General features: G+C 37.8%; 2 pseudogenes; both read right to left on the minus strand.

The window, feature by feature from the left end:
• Positions 1-305: 305 nt before the first annotated feature.
• Positions 306-2,683, minus strand: LOC147283817 (L-type lectin-domain containing receptor kinase IV.1 pseudogene; annotated as a pseudogene).
• An 11,259-nt stretch (positions 2,684-13,942) lies between these two features.
• LOC147283818 (L-type lectin-domain containing receptor kinase IV.1 pseudogene) lies at positions 13,943-16,022 on the minus strand (annotated as a pseudogene).
• Positions 16,023-22,565: the final 6,543 nt, after the last annotated feature.

Raw genomic sequence — 22,565 nt, forward strand, 5'->3', positions numbered from 1 at the left:
AGGCACAGCTATTTAAACTTTGATATACTAAACACGGTATCGTTCCATTAAAATTTTATAAGCCTTTTGCAGTTTTGCACATTTTTTAGACTTTCCAGACCCGCAGCAACGCCCCGGCAAAATTACTAGTCCTCTCCTAATTTAGGACCTGATCATCTCCTTTTAATAAGCCATCACTTTCCTTCCTCTAATCTTAACCTCAACCCTTCAACCTTATAAATTTAATTCGATGAACAAAAGCATATTTTGAAATAAAAAAGAGAAATAAATCCTTATTCCTGTTCTTCTTCATCTTAATTTTCAATGACATAAAAATTAAGTTTCAAACTTAATTTGTACACGAGCAGTACATGAGCAGACATTACACAAGCATACTAAGCATACATAAATCAGTACACGAGCAGACATTACAGACAAGCTAACAAGCATCCTTACATACAATTAGTTGTTTTGCAGTACGGATTTTATATATAAACATTCAAACTTCAAAGGTGAATATAAACATATTCGTTGAGCATGGCTCTGTAAATTCAAGTTTGTGAAAGAAACCCAATTATTTTGATTTTGAATCATCAGCGACCACCTGAGAGAAGTGAAGACTCTGGAACATATGATGACATTGCAAAGTCATCTAAACCTTCATGGTGGGCAAACGCTAACCCACTGGCAGAGAGCCCAAGCAGTGATAACTCCGGCAGAACAATATCACCCTCCAAATACTGCACAACTTGGCGCATGGTTGGCCTAGCTGTAGGCACTGAATGTGAGCACAACAGCCCAAGCTTCAACACCAACTTCACCTCCTCATCTACAAACTCTGTGCCCATATTTGGATCTCTTGCCTCAAGAATGTCACTTCTTTTCCAACAAGAAAAAACCCAATCAACCAAAATCACAACCTGATGTGGGCCTTGTCTGTGTATTGGTCTTCTTCCACAGGCAACTTCAAGCAAAAAAGCCCCAAAAGCAAACACATCTGTGTTGGTTGTGGCCTTGCCTGATCTTATGTGCTCAGGTGCTAGATAGCCAAGTGTTCCAACTATGTGAGCGGTTTGAGGGTCTGTTCCATGGTCATATAGCCTTGCAAACCCAAAATCTCCTAGCCTTCCATTCAATTCCCCATCTAGCAATACATTGCTGGCCTTCACATCTCTGTGAATCACAACTTGTTCCCATTCTTCATGGAGATAGAACAGGCCTGAAGCCACACCTCTTATGACTCTAAACCTCTGGCTCCAATTGAGAGTGACCACTGGGTTGTCATAAAGGTACTTGTCCAAGCTTCCATTAGGCATGTAGTCATAGACCAAGAGTAGCTCCCCTTTTCTTCTGCAATAGCCCAAGAGTTGTACTAAATTCCGGTGACGAAGCCGGCCAATGCTGACAATTTCTGCAACAAATTCCTTCATCCCCTGCCTTGATTCATGTGAGACCCTCTTCACAGCAATCTCAATATTGGAGGTGGGTAATATGCCTCTATAGACCTTACCAAATCCCCTAGTTCCTAAAAGCTCATTTTCCCTAAACCCTTTTGTGGCAAAGTATAGTTCTTTGTATTTAAACCTTTGAGGCCCATACTCGAGCTCCCAATCTTCAAGCACTTCAGCAAACTTCTTCTTCCATTTTACGGCATAAACTACACCTGAAACTGCTAGCAAAACCAAACTCACAGACATCACAGGCACACCAATGGTCAAAAGTTTAGACCTTTTCTTACCTCCTATTCGAGGCAGCTTGGGAAGTTTTGAGTGTAGAAAGTCTTGAGCCTGGCCATTGATCTCAAAGCTCCAGCCCAAAACATAATGGGATGCGACGAGTGAGCCAGTGGCGGAGGAGAATCCAACATACATGGTTTTGATGAGGATTGGGGAAAGGTCAAGATTCAAAGACAAAAGTGGAATTTGGGGTTTGGCAAGATTGATTGGAGCCAAAGTGACATTGATTTGCTTCTGGGTACCATCATATTCCACCCAAACTTGCACTGGTTGACCACTGATGAGAGTTAAGTTCTGAAACCCTTCATTGTTTTCCGCATAATATCCTGCTGAGGCAGATTTCTTAGAGTCCAAGCCATTAACATCAATCCCAACATGGTTGTTATTGATGTCATTGAACTCGGGGTTCTGGATGGTGTCAAGCTCCACAGCAAAAACATGATTAGTGTCATTTCCATTGTTGGTCTCATTGAAGAGGCCAAGGTACTGGCTTGGACGAGCTCCCGGAAGCCCTCTTGTTTGAGCGATGACAAAAGCCATTGCATGGCCGCCCAGAGTTGCGTATTCTGGGATGATAGCGAAGACAAAAGTGGTGGAGAAGGAGAAAGCAGTGGCATTGGAATATGATGAGTTCTTGAAGGCTACTGGGTTGGGGTAGAAGGCATGGCCCAGTTTCTGTCTAGTGTGGTTTGTAAGTTCCAAAAGACCATTGGGTGTGACTCGTGCTATGCCGTCTAGGCTAAGATTAGCAGAACCAAAACCATTGTAGGTGAAACTCACATCTTCTTCAGCTGCTGATGCTGCTAAGCTTAGTAGTACTAGGAGTATTGCAAGCTTGAAAAACATGGCTGCTGTTGATTCTGAAGCCATGAACTTTCACATATCTTTCATTTTAAGTCTAGCATATTCATCATTGAAGTCGACATTCGAGAAGAAATATCGAGCAAGTCGTTGCCTCTTGGACCGTCATTGTCACAATAATGAAATAATTCCAATTTGCAACCGAGTTACCCAATTTGCACGAAAGTTAAACGTATTATAATTTGGACGAATTAATCTAACCACACACAATGATAGTACACCATTTAAAGCTGAATCTGGGCCTGGCTTGGCATACCACAAAGCTCCCAAAACAGTACTTCAAATATAAATATGCAGGACAAATTTGTTTGACGCAAAAAGACAAAAGAGAAGAAAGTTTCCATATTTGTGTCAATATTGTGTGTGTGTGATTTTTTTCTTTTAACGACTTATTCACCGTTTGATTTTATTTTGCAGCAAGCGAACAATACACTTGCAACTATTTATGTATTATTATTATTATTATTATTATTATCATTTTTTATTTCTTTACAAATTTGTCAAATGATTGGTGAATTATAGGATTTTTTGAGATTATTAGGATTGAGGCCAACAATAAAAATGAAGCTAGTTATTGACTTTTTATATATATTACTTGAGTTTAGCTTATAAAAATTTTATAAAGTTGTTAACATTAAGATATGAGGTAGTTGTCTCTTTCTTTTATGAAGAGTAATTTTATTTCTGTCTCGTTTTAATCATGCTGTGTTTGTACCATGCTCGTGCCGACCATAGCCCATGTTGTCTTCCTCCCCTATATGTAACAATAAATAATATAAAGGCTTTTCATTACTAATAGTCTATCTACTTTCACTCAAACATCAAATTGGTTCTTAAAATGCATTTTCAATCAATTTCATCCTTCATCTTTGCCAATATCGAACATCAATTTGCTCCCTAGACACCCATTGAAAATTCGTCAAAAATAGCTGGGGATACAAAAAAATTCTCCAAAAATTCCTACGGACTCATCTTGACTACTATTTGTATATGGGGTTAATTATCAAATTGATTTTCCAGAAAATCCAGAATTCCCAAACTAATTCCTCAAATCTTCTAGAAAATACTAAATGTCAATTTGATAATTTGATTACATATAAAAATAGTAGTAGTGAAGACGAGTCCATATGAATTTTCGGAGAAATTTTTCATATCCTGAGCTATATTTGGCGAATTTTCAAAGTGTGTCTAGAAACTAAATTGATGTTCAGTGGCAAAGATGAGAAATGATATTGAGTGAAATTGCACTTTAGGGTCCAAATTGATGTTTTGGTGAAAGTTGATGGACTATTTGTGATAAAAAGCCTAATGTACATGATGTACATGAACCTGGAGCCATCAGAGTTGTTTTGATCTTTAAACATCTCTTTACCATGTACACCTTATTAAGTTACCATAAATAAAGGATGATGGACGAGAAATAACCCCAAATCGTTCCATGTCCACCAAAATACTCCTGATTAAGGTCTACATTTTTGTCTTCAGGTTATCATTAAGTCTACTGTATAATTTGTCTTATAAAATAATAATTCATTTAATGTGATTAGTATTAAAGAGAATCCCGATAGTTCACCTAATAGTCCACGCACAGGTGGGTGATCACCTTTATTAATTAAAGAGATGGTCTATGATAAAAGTGTCAAACGGGTTAGACTGACACTAACATGGTACGGGCACAACACGATTAAAACAAAAGCAACATGAATAAAAAATAGGCCGAGCTTGCACAAGCACAAAACGGACCTCACGACACAAGTAAATAGCCCGAACTAGACCGAAGTTTGTAGCCCATCATATAAAGCTTGAGACAAACCAAGCACGAGACAAGCACAAAATAGGTCTGAATTAAGCACAACTCATTTAACATTGTTTAATAGTTCTTGAACCCAAACCAACTTATGGGGGAAGAGGAGTCCAACTAACCCATTATTGCTATTTCACAGGCTTTTGTCCATGGCTTAAATTACATATGCTGAATAATTATGGGAGAGACTAAAATATGGGTAAACGCCAATTCACCCACCTTATCTACTCCTTCAGCAAACGCTTTGCTGCCAGAAGTTTCGCACAATCACTCCTACACAGTTGTGGTCAACACGTGTTCCATCCCCCACACGCTGACATCAATCGCTGAAAATAACCTGATTCCTATTTGAATAGTGCTGAAAGTGATTCTTATATTTGTTGTATCTGTAGTGGTGATGCGAGTACTATCTGAGAGTAATATTATTGTACCAAATTAAATTAGGCCTAATCTTGATTAATTGATCATTAATTTTTAATTTATAAGGTAATTATTTATAAAAATTATACCAATGTCATTATTTTAATAAAATCTTTAAAAAGAGTCCAATTTTACATATACAGAAATTACAAATTTGGTCCACTTATTTTATACCTAGTTCAATTTTGGTTCACGAACTTTTTTAAGTTCAATTTTGATCCGCTTTTTTTATACCTAGTTCAATTTTGTTCAACGATCTTTTTTAAGTTATGATTTTAAATCCTTTTGATTGTGAATTTCTTCAATTATAATTGAAGTATAAGTTATATTTCATCATTTCTTAGTCATAGGAACCAATTTGGAGTATTAGAATAAAAGAGAATTGAAGTTTGGTAAAGTTTGAAAAATTTGAAGTTTCAAATTGAGTTTGGTGAAGTTTCAGGTACCATACTTTGGGGCCAATTATCTTGAGTTTTAGAATTCTAATTTGAATTATCTTTATATGGTTGTAAAAAGGAGATGCATAGCTTTAAAACAAGTATATGTTTGCTGAATTTGACTGAGCTTAGATAGGGTAAAAGGCGAGACAAATTTGAGAAAACAAATCTGGACCTTTATTGAACAAGTGGAACAATTAGTGGACTAAAACATAACTTAAAAAATATCGTGTACCAAAATTAAATTAGGTATAAAATAAGTGGACCAAATCTGTAATTTCCTCTTACATATATTCACAATAAATTATCTTGATCTAATGCACCATTTAATAAAGATTAATGCACCAAAATTTCATACACAACACACAAATTTATTTCATTTCAAAGGTTAATGAAGTAAATGAGGTATTTATAGAAAAAATGTGAAAATAGCCGTTGGATTCAATGTCATAATTTTTTTTTTCAAACTTTCTGGATTTTTTCGATTTTTTTTTTCGGTAGTTTAATTAATCTAAACAAATAATTAATGAAATGATGGATTTTGATTGGCCAAAAAACAGAAAAGACGAATTCTGATTAAACACATGGGCCCCGCGTCAACAGCAGCCATCTAACACCATTTGTCTCTCCTCTCCCTTCACATGGGTCGGCCCGCAATGGATATAAAATAGAATTAGTGATGTTCATATATGGATATCACTAATTGGTATCAAGCCAAAGAAGAATTACTCTCTCCGGCCCACTGTGAAAATTGATTTTTATTTTTTAATCCAATAAATTGGGATCAGAGTCAAAATCAAGGCTTCACTGTGGATGGCCTTAGGACCAGTTTGGGATTGTTGTGTGGTGAGAAAAAGATGTATCTATTGTGCGGTGAGAAAAAGCTGTTGTGAGGAAAAGTAGCTGGGTGTTTGGTAAACTGTGTTTTTAAAGTATTGTGAGTGTTAAAAGCAGCATTAAAGTGTTTGGTAAAATTTGATGTAGAAATGTTGTGGCTATGTATAATGATCAAGATGGACATGATGTTGTGACTATGTAAATTTTTTTTTTTTTGTGCAACTCTTCCTTTCCTCTCCTATGCTGCGCACCTACCTCCTTTTCCTTTGTTTTTCTTTTTCCATCCTTTCAAATTTTCATTATTGTTGTTTTGTTTGGAGTACTTTTTGAATTTAGTAAATATTATTAATGTTTTCCTTTCCATTTGTATGAATTACAGTATTATGTAGTTGCAGTAGTGGTATACATGCTTAATAGCTTACTTTAATTTACTTCTAGTTGTTTTTGTTTTTTATGGATTCATTTGCCCTGTTTTTGTTTAGGTTATAGGAATGGTTATGTAGTTGCAGTTGTGTTATACATGCTTAATAAGTTTTTTTAATTCACTTGTAGTTGCTTTTGTTTTTCAGAAATTGATTCAGTTGCTATCTTTTTCTTAGGTTATAGGAATGGAAGGGTTGAAGTTTGGTCGATGCTCGTATGGTGAAGATGATGTATGCTTGGCTTGCTGTTGCCTTTATAATGGATCCAAGTTGCCATATAGGATTCCAAATTCCCGTATAGGATCTTGTCTCAATAAACTTCCTATATAGTAAAGGCAAAGTTACATGTGGGCCTGAGGTGGCCTAGCCTCCCCAACCCACATGTAGCTTTATGCATTTTTTTGAAACATTTGAAAAATATTTTTAGTATTGTTTAAAAATTTTGAAAAATGTTTGTATAATGGTCCCCTAATAAATACATTTGAATTCTTGGCCCCTCGAGAAGAATACTTTCTAGCTCCGCCCTTACTGTATATGATTGCAATAAGAGATTCTCGTATAGATTCTCATCCGGACCAAGTGTAAATTATCTAAGTGTGACTACGAGAATCCCTGTAATTGGAGTACTAAATGGCTTTTTGCAGGCCCATATGGGTGATTATCTAAGTGGATTATCTCACGTGGGCAACGATTTTTCTTTTAAAATGCAACAAGGGCCACTCAACCACCCATTTGGGTGATTGATTGGTCTTTGTTGCATTTAGAACAATAACCGCTATTACTTCACCTGAAGGCATGATGCGCAAGAAGCCAACATTTTTCCATTGCCCACGTGAAGAGCAGCAGATGGGCCCCACTAATATTCAAATGGTATTTTAAGTACCATTCCATTTTCGATACCATATTTAGTATAGAGGTGACAATTCGTGTTCACTGGTCGTGTTTGTGTCGTTTCATTTTGTGTTCGTGTTTAGTGTGTCATGTCATAATGGGGATCATGTCAAGAAATGGTCAATGCTAACCCGCTAACTTCATATCGGGCTCATGTTGTATTATCATGTCGTGGCAAAATTGCCACCTTTAATTTATTACAACTTTTTGTATTGTACCAAATTTGCTACCTCAATTTTCTCCTAGTTGGTATTGAAAATAGATTCTCCAAATCGGATATGCTCAGATAATTGTTTTTGGTACTAAATAGAGTTTAGTTATTTGTTCTTATGTTTGGAAACATAATAGTTAATGAACGTGTTTTAGAAAAATTACCATCTTCTGCTTGGAATCTTCAATCTAGAGGGTTGGCTTGAGATCACATATCCTAAATTATTTATTGAATGGTATTATTAATTTTTTTTATGTGGTTAATTGAGATTTTTGACTTTTGAATTGCAGAGGTTATTGACTTTTTTTTTTTTTTTTTAACTTTTCTCGAATTCAGTTACTATAGACAAGGAGTAAAATTTCGGTTTCGAGGAAATTTTCAATGGAAATTTCAACGAAAATTTTTGTGGAAATTTCGATAAAAATTTCGATTTCGAAAAAATTAGACAAAAATGACGGAAATTGCTATCAAAATACGAAAATTTTGAATGAAACTTGATCGTATGTTTATTTAATATATTATCTACTACATTGATAAAAAATATTGAATAAACCAAATTATATAATAGATTTTATGTGATATAAGATGAATATAATGCGCGCTGGAGACAAATATTGTTAAATGAAATTAGTATAATGAATAAATGAAATTAGTATATTCTATATTATCTATGCACTAAACTTTATATACTCTATATTATTTATGATATGATATAAGATATTAGGGTTTAGGCCTTTTAGGATATCTTTAATTATTTTTTATATAAAAATATATTAGGGTTTAGGATTTTAAAAAACTAAACGAAATTGCAACAGAGCCAAACTAAACCTCAAACGAAACCCCTAACCCCTTTTTTTTTCTTTCCAATTGCCCAAAGGCTCCAAACCCCAATCAATCCTAAATCTATTTTTTTTTCTTCATTTTCTTTCCTTTTTTTTCTTTTCTTTTTTTTTTCTTTCCTTCCTTTTCTTTTTTCTTCTTTCCTTCCTTTCCTCCTTGCCTGTCACTTTTTCCTCCTTGCACTGACTTTTCTTCCTCTTCCCTCATTTCTCTCTCCCAGACCTATGCGCAGTCTTCTATCTTCCTTCTCCCTCCACGATTTCTTTCTTCCTCCTTCCTCCTCTTCTTCCTCTCCCTCCCCGATCTCCTTTCCTTCCCCAATCTCTTCTCTCTCCTCCCTCCCCAATCACCCTCTGATCTTCCGCCTCTGACGACCATTGGCGACGAGGCCAACTCGCCATTTCTCCCCTCTCTCCCTCTGGTCTCTTCCAGACCCACTAGTTGATCTATTCTGGGTAAGGGAAAACTGTCCTTGGGACATGCCTTGTTCAGGTCGGTGAAGTGCACACACATCCTCCACTTCCCATTGTTCTTTTTTACCATGACCACGTTGGTGAGCCAATTGGGATAGTTGACTTCCCGGATGAACCCATTGTTTTGCAACTTGGTTACCTCTTCAGCCATGGCTGCGTACCGAACTGTGTCGTATGACCTCCTCTTTTGACAGACCGGTTTGCATCACGGATCAATGTTCAGCCTGTGGGTGATCACGTCAGATGATATGCCTGGCATGTCATCATAAGACCAGGCGAACACTTCCGCATTTGTACGGAGGAAATCGAGTATGGCCGATCGCTTGGCCGGGGTGAGCTGAGTCCCTACTCGGATGAGCCGATCTAGGTTGTCCTCTGAGATCGGCAATTCTTCCTAAGTCTCGGCTAGGATAGGTCGGGAACTTGTGTTCGGCTCGGCAGCGAAGTCGAATGTCTCTGCCCTCGGCCATCTGCCGGAATCAGCGATGGAGTCAAGTTCCTAGGAGTTCGACAGTTGACCCTTCTGTTTTATAGAAGTGGCGTAGCAAGACCGAGCCGAACACTGGTCTCCCTGTATAACTATGCACTCATCGCCCATCGGACACTTGAATGATCACATTGGCGTAGTGGACGATGCAGTCGAGGTCGACCAGAGCTGGTCTTCCCAAGATGATGTTGTAGGTTGACGGTCGCTTGACGACAATGAAATATGTCATGCAAGTCTTCTTGACCGGTTCTTTCCCGAGCGATAGGGAATGGTAAATGTGTCTGAGGGGTCGGACTACTTCACCCCTGAATCCGACCAGAGATGGTGTGTCAGCCTCCAACTTGTCTTCGCCGATCTCTATCTGTTCGACTACGGAATGGTAGAGGATGTTGACAAAACTTCCTCCATCGACGAAAGAACGGGCATTCATGATCCTGCTGGTATATGGGAGGGAGAGTTCTTTCCTGTGATCACTTCTGCTGAAGTACCCCCTGGAGACCTCGACCTGGCCGAGCCGATCATGAACACTCCGAATTTGGTTTTGGACCAAAGTTCGGACAAGGTTTTCAACATTAGGTGCGGTCGGCTTAGGTGCAGTTTCTGCTAATTGCTCGGTTCGGTCACCGAGCCTTTCACTCATCTGTTGACGAGTGATCCTCTCACCTGTTAGACGCCGGTCAGACATGACCATGGTAGGTCCCAGTCAATCCCCCGCGGATCGTCTTCCAGAATGCATTCCTAACGTGGAAAGGTCTGGGCTGGCCTCGACAAGGTGATCGGTGACAAGGCCAAGCCTGTTCCTGGCTGGACCCTAGGTTCAGTCGACCTGGTTGGGTTGGCAGTCCCCAATCTAGATCAGATCGGAGGTCGCTGATCCGTGACTGATTCGGATCGGTCCTCCTCCAAGGTCTCGGGAGAATGTCTCCTGAAGGCCGCCTGCCTTTGTTGAAGGAGATGGTGGGCATTCAGGAACTCGAGTTGTTCGGCCAGGGACATATCTTCGAAGCCCGGGAAGGTGCAGTTTGTGCTCTGCCGAGCTGGATGGTTATCCACGTCAGCCTAAGTGTTTTTCCAGGAAGGAGATGGTGAGTGGGCCTCCTGATCGGTTCGGGTTTGTCTTGATTAGAAGCCCGATCTTCTGCTGACGTCGAGCTGAGCGTGATGGCGCGCGAGTTCCTTAGCCTGTTCTGCCTGTTTGGTTAGTAGATCGTTATTTTGTTTGAGAAGCACATTCTCAGCGGCTAAGTGTCATTGGTTCTCCCTGAGGAGCTTGTGAGCAGCCTTGATCTTCAGGGGACTTTTAGACTTAGCTACTTTAGCAAGATCTGTTCTTCTTGTTTTGTCGGGTGTCTCAGGCTCGTGTTGTCGATTATCTTGGGATCCTTCTGAGGAATTGCGATAGTATTAATTTGTTAAGGGAAGAGCTTAACACTCGTGATGATGAGCATAATGGTTAAAGATGATCTTCCCACAGACGGCGCCAATCTGTTGATGCAAAAATCCTTAAGAGAGATGCAACAACTTAAAGTGGATGATCTGGCTGATTGGAAACCTTGCTGGATGATGAGGTGGATGTTGACTTGAGATCTTCCTACATGAACACAAGATCAAAGGAGAAGGACCGGTGTGGTACCAGCTAAATACACTCCGATGATGAAGTCAGTGATGTGTATTTGAAGATGTTCGGGTAAAAACCAGGAAGAACAACTGATGAACTTGGGAGAATAGAGAAGAACAATGTAAAATTTTCTGGGTTATTCTCAGCTGCTTGTGTGAATTTTTGATAGGCTTTTTAGTGAGTGAAATTCTCTGTGTCATTTTGTGCACATAAGTCAAATTATATAGGCAAAAGAAATTGTGAAGGTGAAGTTACTTGCATGAGGGTGAATGGTTGAGAGGAGGCCATGCGTTCGGCCATGAATAGTAGCATGCACTGCTACCTATCCCCTTTACAATTAATGTTGCATTCAATGCAAGTATGGAAGATTAAGTGGGATGCCCCAATAGTCATGGCTATGAGCTGGAATATCCCATCTGTTACAGAGTTATGTCAGAGATATTCGAGTGAGGCAGTTCGTCCTAACTCCAACCTTCTAAAATGGCGGTGGTGTCCGAGCCAAACCGAACTGGGGTATCTAAGAAAAGATGAACACTTAATTTCTTAGAAGATTCTAAGATCGGCTCGGATCGGATTTGGAGGATCCGTTGAGATGAGCCGATCCGAACTGACAATGAAAGTGCTGCTGAGCTGGTATGGTGACATGGAGGTCCAAGTTTGATCCATTTGACCGTTGAAAAGTCAAAGCTTGAAGTTGGATCTGACCAGCCATATGTTGATCTGTGATTTGGTTGTTAAATCCATGTGGATTTATCCACAAACATGTAGCTCCATCAATTCCAAAATTAATTAAACTGTTAAAAGTTAGTATGGGGTCCATTAACTCAATTAATCTGTAAAAAATCCCCTACACCATGGAATGGTGAACCGGGTTGCATGAATAACCCTCTAAACGATGAAGCTTGTATGAGTGAATGTTCTTTACTTGTAATGACAGTAATGAAAAACAATTACTGTAATGACATGTAATTTAGGACCTGATCATCTCCTTTTAATAAGCCATCTCTTTCCTTCCTCTAATCTTAATCTCAATCCTTCAACCTTATAAATTTAATTCGATGAACAAAAACATATTTTTGAAAGAAAAAAGAGAAATAAATCCTTATTCATGTTCTTCTACATCTTAATTTTCAATGACATAATAACTAAGTTTCTAGCAGATTTCCTCTAACATCCAAATAGCCTTTCAGTCATTATATCTCCATGGATCTATTGATAAGATGATAAACAAATGGATTCCTGCCAAGAACACCAATTAGCATTCCAGTCATTTTTTTCTCCCTGGATCTATTGATGAGATGATAATCAGATGGATTAGTGGAAGGAGGTCGCCTCCACTCTATTTTTGGACTATGGAGTCCTGATTGGTCTGCTAAACACATGATGAGTACCAGTGTTTTCAGACGCAAAAACATGACGCGAGGCGTTTTAGTCGTAGAAGGCGAGGCGTAAGCCTCAACGCGTTAAGGCGTAAGCTTTTCGGTATATATTTTTTATAATAAAAAAATTATAAATATATATATAAACATATATAAATAGATAAATATATATATAAGTATATATATAGAACATAAGACCCAAATATATATATAAGCAAGGGTATTGTTGTCTTTTCAGCACATGTAAAAAAATTAATATTTTAAAATGTTTTTGAATTAAAAAATAAATAAAAACAGTATTAGCTATTTATATATGTTTGGGCCAAAGTCTCGTCGCGGATGTCGAAGATGGCCTGGAGGAGGGCGACGTAGAGGTGGATGTTGAGGGGGTAGCCGTCGGCCCAGTGGCAGACGTCGGTGGGGGTGCCGTTGGAGCTGCGCCAGGAGAGGGAGACGACGGCGTTGCAGAGGGTGCGCATGGTGTCGGAGTTCTTGCCGGTGTCGATGGGCTTGTTGTCGGCGGCGCGGATGATCTCGCGGAGGCGCATGGCGAAGGTGTTGCTGCGGTCGAGCGTGATGGAGGGGTGCTGGAGGAGGCCGGCCTCCAATATCTTCAGCTGCCGCTTCTGCCAGTGGTGGTACTCGTTCAAGCTCTCGTTGAATTCGGACGGTTTCAGCTGACGGAGGAGCTCCAGCGGGAGGATTATCGTCTCTGCTCGCCTGATGGCCATCACCATAACTGCAAGTCAACCTTTGCCTTGCACGATCTTACTCGGTTGGAAGAGTGGGTTCTTCTCCAACCGATCTTCTCCAAAACAGAGGTGCAAAAAACCTAGAACAGAGGTTGAAAAAAATCCCGCAGAGTTGGTCGCGAGGCGACGCCTTCAACGCCTTCAGCGCCTTGCCGTCGAGAGGCGTACGCCTTCAACGCCTTGCCGTCGCCTTTCAGTCGTTTTTCACAGTCCGGCGACGTCGTGCGCAATCGGCCGCCGCCTCGCCATGACTCGCGCCTTGAGGCGCGCCTGAAGCTCGCCTTTGAACACTGATGAGTACTCAAAATCATGGTCACGTTTCTATTGGGTCTATGGAAGAAAATCAATTTTTTAGGGGTCTGAAAAAGAAAATCATTCTCAATCTCTAATTCTTTATCATTTGATTTATTAAACTCTAATCTATAATCATTCAGTAGGTAATAATGATAAACCATAAAGGTTTTTTGATGAAGATGGAGAAAGAGAGATGTTTTTTTACGTAAACAATACATCTCTTTATTAATTCAATTGAATTAAATTTAGATTGGGTAAAATAGTCATTTAATATTAATGATATTATTTTAACGTGACATAAATAGTGACTTGAAAAGGGAGTTTCTGTTAATAATAGAGCATGCATACATATTACATACTAAGCAGACATAAATCAGTACACAAGCATAAATTACAGACAGGCTAACAAGCAGCCTTACATACAATTAGTTGTCTTGAAGTACGGATTTTATATATAAACATTCAAACTTCAAAGGTGAATATATAAACATATTCGTTGAGTATGGCTCTGTAAATTCAAGTTTGTGAGAGAATCCCAATTGTTTTTATTTTGAATCATCAGCGAGCACCTGAGAGGAGAGAAGACTCTGGAACATATGATGACATTGCAAAGTCATCAAAACCTTCATGGCGTGCAAACGCTAACCCACTGGCAGAGAGCCCAAGCAGTGACAACTCCGGCAGAACAATATCACCCTCCAAATACTGCACAACTTGGCGCATGCTTGGCCTGGCTGTAGGCTCTGAATGTGAGCACAACAGCCCAAGCTTCAACACCAACTTCACCTCCTCATCTACGAACTCTGTGCCCATATTTGGATCTCTTGCCTCAAGAATGTCACTTCTTTTCCAACAAGAAAAAACCCAATCAACCAAAATCACATCCTGATGTGGGCCTTGTCTCTGTATTGGTCTTCTTCCACAGGCAACTTCAAGCAAAAAGGCCCCAAAAGCAAAGACATCTGTGTTGGTTGTGGCCTTGCCTGATCTTAAGTGCTCAGGTGCTAGATAGCCAAGCGTTCCAACTATGTGAGTGGTTTGAGGGTCTGTTCCATGGTCATATAGCCTTGCAAGCCCAAAATCTCCTAGCCTTGCATTCAATTCCCCATCTAGCAATACATTGCTGGCCTTCACATCTCTGTGAATCACAACTTGTTCCCATTCTACATGGAGATAGAACAGGCCTGAAGCCACACCTCTTATGACTCTAAACCTCTGGCTCCAATTGAGAGTGACCACTGGGTTGTCATAAAGGTACTTGTCCAAGCTTCCATTAGGCATGTAGTCATAGACCAACAGTAGCTCCCCTTTTCTTCTGCAATAGCCCAAGAGTTGTACTAAATTCCGGTGACGAAGCCGGCCAATGCTGACAATTTCTGCAACAAATTCCTTCATCCCCTGCCTTGATTCATGTGAGACCCTCTTCACAGCAATCTCAGTGTTGGAGGTGGGTAATATGCCTCTATAGACCTTACCAAACCCCCCAGTTCCTAAAAGCTCATTTTCCCTAAACCCTTTTGTGGCAAAGTATAGTTCTTTGTATTTAAACCTTTGAGGCCCATACTCGAGCTCCCAATCTTCAAGCACTTCAGCAAACTTCTTCTTCCATTTTACGGCATAAACTACACCTGAAATTGCTAGCAAAACCAAACTCACAGACATCACAGGCACACCAATGGTCAAAAGTCTAGACCTTTTTTTATCTCCTATCCGAGGTAGCTTGGGAAGTGATTGTATAAAGGTTTGAGCCTGGCCATTGATCTTAAAGCTCCAGCCCAAAACATAATGGGATATGGGGATTGAGCCAGTGGCGGAGGAGAATCCAACATACATGGTTTTGTTGAGGATTGGGGAAAGGTCAAGATTCAAAGACAAAAGTGGAATTTGGGGTTTGGCAAGATTGATTGGAGCCAAAGTGACATTGATTTGCTTCTGGGTACCATCATATTCCACCCAAACTTGCACTGGTTGACCACTGATGAGAGTTAAGTTCTGAAACCCTTCTTTGTTTTCCGCATAATATCCTGCTGAGGCAGATTTCTTAGAGTCCAAGCCATTAACATCAATCCCAACATGGTTGTCATTGATGTCATTGAACTCGAGGTTCTGGATGGTGTCAAGCTCCACAGCAAAAACATGATTACTGTCATTTCCATGGCTGGTCTCATTGAAGAGGCCAAGGAACTGGCCTGGACGAGCTCCCGGAAGCCCTCTTGTTGGAGCGATGACAAAAGCCATTCCATGGCCGCCCAGAGCTGGGTATTCTGAGATGATAGCGAAGACAAAAGTGGTGGAGAAGGAGAAAGCAGTGGCATTGGAATATGATGAATTCTTGAAGGCTACGGGGTTGGGGTAGAAGGCATGGCCCTGTTTCGGTGTAGGTCCGTTTGTAAGTTTCACAAGACCATTGGGTGTGACTCGTGCTATGCCGTCTAGGCTAAGATTAGCAGAACCAAAACCAATGTAGGTGAAACTCACATCTTCTTCAGCTGCTGATGCTGCTAAGCTTAGTAGTACTAGGAGTATTGCAAGCTTGAAAAACATGGCCGCTCTTGATTCTCAAGCCATGAACTTTCACATATCTTTCATTTTAAGTGTAGCATATTCATCATTGAAGTCGACATTCGAGAAGAAATATTGAGCAAGTCGTTGCCTCTTGGACCGTCATTGTCACAATAATGAAATAATTCCAATTTGCAACCGAGTTACCCAATTTGCACGAAAGTTAAACGTATTATAATTTGAACGAATTAATCTAACCACACAAGCATAGTACACCATTTAAAGCTGAATCCGGGCCTGGCTTGGCATACCACAAAGCTCACTTGAACAAGGACCCCTCCCAAAACAATACTTCAAATATAAATATGCAGGACAAATTTGTTTGACGCAAAAAGACGAAAGAGAAGAAAGTTTCCATATTTGTGTCATTGTGTGTGTGTGATTTTTTTCTTCTCTTTAACGACTTATTCACCATTTGATTTTATTTTGCAGCAAGGGAAGAGTCCTCGTATGAAATACGCAGCAAGCGAACAATAGGGAGAATAACGAATTGAAAACAAAACACAGTAGGTAGAGGTATGATGTGCAACTAATACTCGTGCAACTATTTATGTATTATTATTATTATTATTATTATCATTTTTTATTTCTTTACAAATTTGTCAAATGATTGGTGAATTATAGGATTTTTTGAGATTATGAGGATTGAGGCCAACAATAAAAATGAAGCTGGTTATTGACTTTTTATATATATTACTTGAGTTTAGCATATAAAAAATTTATAAAGTTGTTAACATTAAGATCTGAGGTAGTTGTCTTTTTCTTTTATGAAGAGTAATTTTATTTTAGACTCGTTTTAATCATGTTGTGTTTGTACCATGCTCGTGCGCTCGTGCCGACCATAGCCCATGTTGTCTTCCTCCCCTGTATGCAACAATTAATAATGTAAAGGCTCACTACAAGAAAAACCTTAATATATATATCAGTGATAAACCGATATCTATTTAAGTTTCCTACCGATATATTGAGTGGTGATATCTATTCTTTCATATTAGATATCGGTTATCCACTGATGTCATACTATATTAAATATCTTATTTGTTTGATAATCTGTTATCATATACAACCATCATTATCGGATATTAACTATTTCTGATATCTTAAAAACTTCATTCTGATATGTAAGATATTTTTGATATCGTTATTTTTTTTTTGAAACTGATATAACAAATGTATTCAATATCGTCTTGGTACTTAAAGTCGGATATAAAATGTATATAACATATCGGTTTTGTACTTAAAATCGGATATAAAAGATGTATAACATATCGGTTTTGTACTTAAAATCGGATATAAAAGGTGTATAACATATCGATTTTGTACTTAAAATCTGATATAAAAGATGTATAACATATCGGTGTTGTACTTAAAATCTAATATAAAAGCTGTATAACATATTGGTTTTGTACTTAAAATCGGATATAAAAGTATACTTTAGATATCGGTTTTTTGTTTTTTAAAGGATGTTGAAACTCCATTTCTTATCGTTGCATATTTATATAATCTAATATGTAATAGGCTTTTGATATGGATAGAAATTGATTGGTAAATATGCATCCACGCAACAATTATTAAGCTTCTAAAGTAATCCAACTTCAATTCTTTCATTCATATAAATTAATCCTAACATCTAAACTTAGTAATGAAGTTCACAAAAATAGATTACAAATCCATATAAAAATATGGATAGCCCTCATCAATGCATGTATACGCCAAAATTACTATTCTATCTCCATAACCTTCACAAAATCCATCTCTAGCTAGATCCTAATTAAAACACATGCCAACATGTACAAATAATTAAGGCATGGCAGTGCAATTTAGCTAGGCCTAAATTCTACCTATACAAAAGATTTGAATGTCAACTAGCTAGTATATATTTTCATATCCACAGCAAAATGCTCAAAAGGTACCAAAAACATGCATGTCAGTCTAAATAAAATTCATGGAAACAAAATCTCCCCATTCAACCCGGGCTTCATCTATTTGTTCCTGTGTGTAACTGCTCCCTTGTTCTTCAGGTGACTCCACTGAAAACAAGAAAGAAAAGTCATTAATAAGATTGCAGCAAAGATCTCAAAGGGCATTAAGAAAATATAGGCCAAAAGTATAGAATATAATAAGATTGCATTAATAACATTGCAGCAAGGATCCCAAAGGGCATTAAGAAAATATAGACCAAAAACATTAATAAGATTGCAGCAACGATCCCAAAAGGCATTAAGAAAATATAGGCCAAAAGCATTAATAAGATTGCAGCAAGTATTGAATTTAATCAAGATTGCATTTCTAGAATCTCAAAAGGCAACGAAATGTAGGCCATGCCAGCAAGGGCTTTCAGATGGCAGCACATATATATGATTCAGAAAATGGATCATGCAAGTATAAATGAGTAGTCACAGTATTAGCCTAGAGTAAAGCAATAATTCAAGTAAAAAATAATGGAAATAGAAAGAGAAATGTAGACCACCAACCCAAACACACATACTCAGAGAAAAAATTAAAAAGAGGCAAAGCCAGAAAACAAAGTTTTAAAAACCAGCAACAAACTAGTATCCTAGGCCATCCCCTCCTCTTGTAATTCCCTTTTACAAGTTTCCCAAGTTAGAACTGTATAAAGGATAGCAATGTTATTAGCTGAATAGTAATGAACCTATTAGAGCTCAATATAGTGAGAGTGAAACCCCACTATATTGTATATATAAATATATATATCTATAACTGCTCATTTGAGAGTTTTTTAAGCTGGAAGTCCTAAATTTAAATCCTTTAGTTCCATTAAGTTAGTATTGTTTTTACCAGGGTACTTAAAATTAAGGGTACGTCTAAAGTCCTAAAACTCTCTTTTCTTTTCTCTCTGTTTTGCAAACTCTCTAAAAGATTATTCATGACCATAAGAACTCAAAGAAACTCATGCAGTAGAATATAGATGGATCAGACATATAAGAAGTACAATGAAACAAATCTATAGAAAAGCATACAAGTTCTTTTTAAATATCAAACAAGAATTTAACCATACCAAACAGGTCTAGAAGAAAGCCACAAATATTTCTAATATACATAGAACATTAATGCCTAGCTTCCTTAATTGAATAAATTGTTCAGTTGTATAATTACTTGTCTATTAATCTCTCACTTGATGAGGACATCCTGCTGGAATAAAAATTGCCTCACCAAGGTATTGCTCAAATGTCCATGGCTCCACATTTGCATATAAAATTACTTGTTAACAACACTGCAGCAGGACATTGCTACTAATCCTTTTTCAGTGAGCACTCATTCAAAAGCTTCAATTCATTGACATACTTAATTGAAATATTGATACAAAATGAATGATATGATTAATACATGACACCTATGGGAAGTGGAGTGCAACCACACTATAATAAATTAAATTTTAGAAACAAACTTGCATGTATTCATATTTTAAATCAAATTTCAGATATCATTCTATCCGGAGCTCAACAATATCCTTATTGCTCGGAAGACCCTTCAGAAAAGGATTTTGCAACTTTCCATGCTCTCTTTGCACTACAGTTGCAATTTGTGCAGCTTTAAGGAGAAAATCAGCCTCCAGACATCCAGTTGACGTCATAGCAGGGGTACCTGAGTGGTCAACATGGAAATCTATTAAAAACCGTCACAACAACCTTTGAAACTTAAAATACAGCAAATTGACATGTAATTAACATCACTCACCAACCCTTACTCCTGCAGGAGTAATAGTTCCATTGTCACTAGAAATTGCAATCTTGTTGAGAGTAATGTGGCACCTCTCACATACCTTCACATAGTTCTTGCCTAAAGAAGCATGGCTAGAACAATAAGAATAGGTTATACTCAAGTATAGAGCCCTAAGAATAGAGATATTAAGTCCTCAGATGAAAACAGAAATACATGCAGGGATAAATAAACACAAATACATAATAAGCAAACAGGAAGAGATCCCAAAATAATTTTACATCTTTAATCGACATACATAAAGTCATTCATTTAGAGGCCAATGAAAAATAAAACTATATTCTTTGGTTTTTTTTTTTTAATGTTCATAGCAAGCACTACTTACGAGCAAGAAAATAAAAAGGAAGGGAAAGAGGGGTATTAAGTATTATATAAATGAATGGAGCCATCAACACCACAAATGTGTCAGGATTTCCGTATCTTGATACAACCTTGACTAATGTCTTCTTACAATCATACTCTTACCCACGTTAATGTCACATCATGCACTAATACTTTTTATTTGCAGGCTGCAACTCACTTAAAGGGAGCATCTGAAATAGATTCAAAGACTGTATAGTGGCTCCTGAAGAAGGTTTAGTAGTACAGAATTTTATTGGAACCAAGTTCAAGTTTTGGATTAAAACTATGTTCCATGGACTTATCACCTAATGTCCTTGTCTCAGTAGGACATAAGACTGGTAAGTCTCTGGTTACTAGAACCTAAAACCTTCATAAAACATTCAGACACAAACCTTGGGCACATACCTAAATGCAAAAATTAATAGTACCCACTCGGTCTGGTCTCTTGTTCATGATTATATCATATCTTCAAAGATTATCAAGTCATGAATCTATTATCTATAACTGCAACATTAATTATCAAATCTCAAAATCAAAAACTTGCACAATCATCATAAGGAACAAATTATGTGCCTTTAAGTGTGACAAGTTGTAATCCCTAATCTCATAGACAATAAATTTTAAAGACAATACAACTCCATATGAACTTCTTTGGAATTCAATTGGATCTCAGAAGTTTTCCGTGCCTACATCAATAGGACATGGCACTTGTAATTGTGTATGGATATGCTACAGGACACTAGAACCTCGGGATAACAAACAAATCGAACACTCAGGCATATACTAGCATCTAATGCCCATATCCAAAAATGTTCTCTCTCTCTCTCCCTCTCTCTCTCTCTCTCTCTCTCTCTCTCTCTCTCTCTCTCTCTCTCCCTCTCTCTGCTTTATATGAAAATTATAAGCATGATTTTTTTGATATATATACATATATATAGTTCTATAAGTATGCATGGATACAAGGAGCTTTATGCTAATACTTTTTCGTTTCACATAAATAGCCAAAGTAAAGAATAAATAGCCTATGAAAGATAGCACAATCATAATCAAACCCAAACCTATATACTTATTCCTTAGCAACTAAATTAATTAGTATATGACCATATTATGAAACACCAAGTAGAATGTAATATATATATATATATATATATATTAATAGCAACTAAAAAGCTAAAGAGTTTTGCTTCATTATCTCATAACAGATTAAAGACTAACATTTTTTTTTGTTCTAGTGGAGAATTTGTCAAGCAGTTGGTGTGCAATGTTGCAAAGTAACTTTGTCTTTCTCATTAGGCTAATGGTTTCCTGTACCAAACACAGAAGAAGAAATAAAGACAAGTATTTAATTAAGCCTCATATAATTGTGAAGAAATTGAACAAAATCAAATCAAATTGAGAAGAAGCTAACCTGTAAAGTATAGCCGATAAAATCTTAACTTTGTTCTAGTGACCAAGATCGCAATACCCAAATTCTGCATAAGTTTATTCAAACATAATTATCATCGAATTACTATAATCAATGCTCAAAAGTGAGAAAATACCTGACCCAAACTCCAAACATAACAAGATGGTGGACAAAAGGCCCTAGATTTAACACTAAAAATCTCACTGACCCATTTATTACCAAGTGTTTGCGGTGAATGTAATTAAATTTCTTTCCGAAATGCCCTAGATTTGAGACTGAAACCCAAATTGATTCTTAACTCCGAGATTTGTTTAATCGAAGAGAAGAATAGAGAGAGAGAGAGAGAGAGAGAGAGAGAGAGAGAGAGAGAGAGAGAGAGAGAGAGAGAGAGAGAGAGAGAGAGAGAGAGAGAGAGAAGATAGATGCATTACCCGTTCTTGATTAATTTTCTGGAGCCCAATACAAACGAACTAAGAAAAACCCAAATTTGAACAAAAACAGAAACCACAAAAAACCCTTAATTTGAAACCCTATTTTTAGAAAGAAGAAACCCACGAGGAGAAGGTACAGAGAAGGGGAAAAAGCGAAAGAGATGAGGGATTGAGCTTACAATTTCCACACTCCAGTTCATTGACACCGTAACCAAAGGACGCCATCGACGCGAAAGAGAGGAGGGAGAATGAGAGCCACCGACACCAAGGACTTTTGGCAGTGGCGACGCCAAGATCGACTGAGAATGAGAACGAGAGAGAAGGATTGAGCTGGGTTATTGATCGAGTGAGAGAGAGAGAAGGAGAGTGTCCGAGCCAAAGAAGAAAAAAAAAGGAGTCTGAGGGAATGTGTGTGTCATGACTGAGGAGTTGGGAAACCTGCTAAAATTTTTAAGTTGGGACCCCGTGTTTTTTTAGGTGAAATATTGTTATCAGATATGACTTTTACATATCAGTTTTTTTAAAAAGTTAATCGAAAGTACAAAATTAAGATATCGAAAAAAAAAAACTAGTGATATGTTAATAAATTAAGACATCGTCTAAAAAATTAACCGATATCTAAAACTTTACAATATCAGTTTTT

Source organism: Dryas octopetala, chromosome 5 (assembly GCF_963921425.1).
Source record: "Dryas octopetala chromosome 5, drDryOcto1.1, whole genome shotgun sequence".
NCBI classification, from domain to species: Eukaryota; Viridiplantae; Streptophyta; class Magnoliopsida; order Rosales; family Rosaceae; genus Dryas; species Dryas octopetala.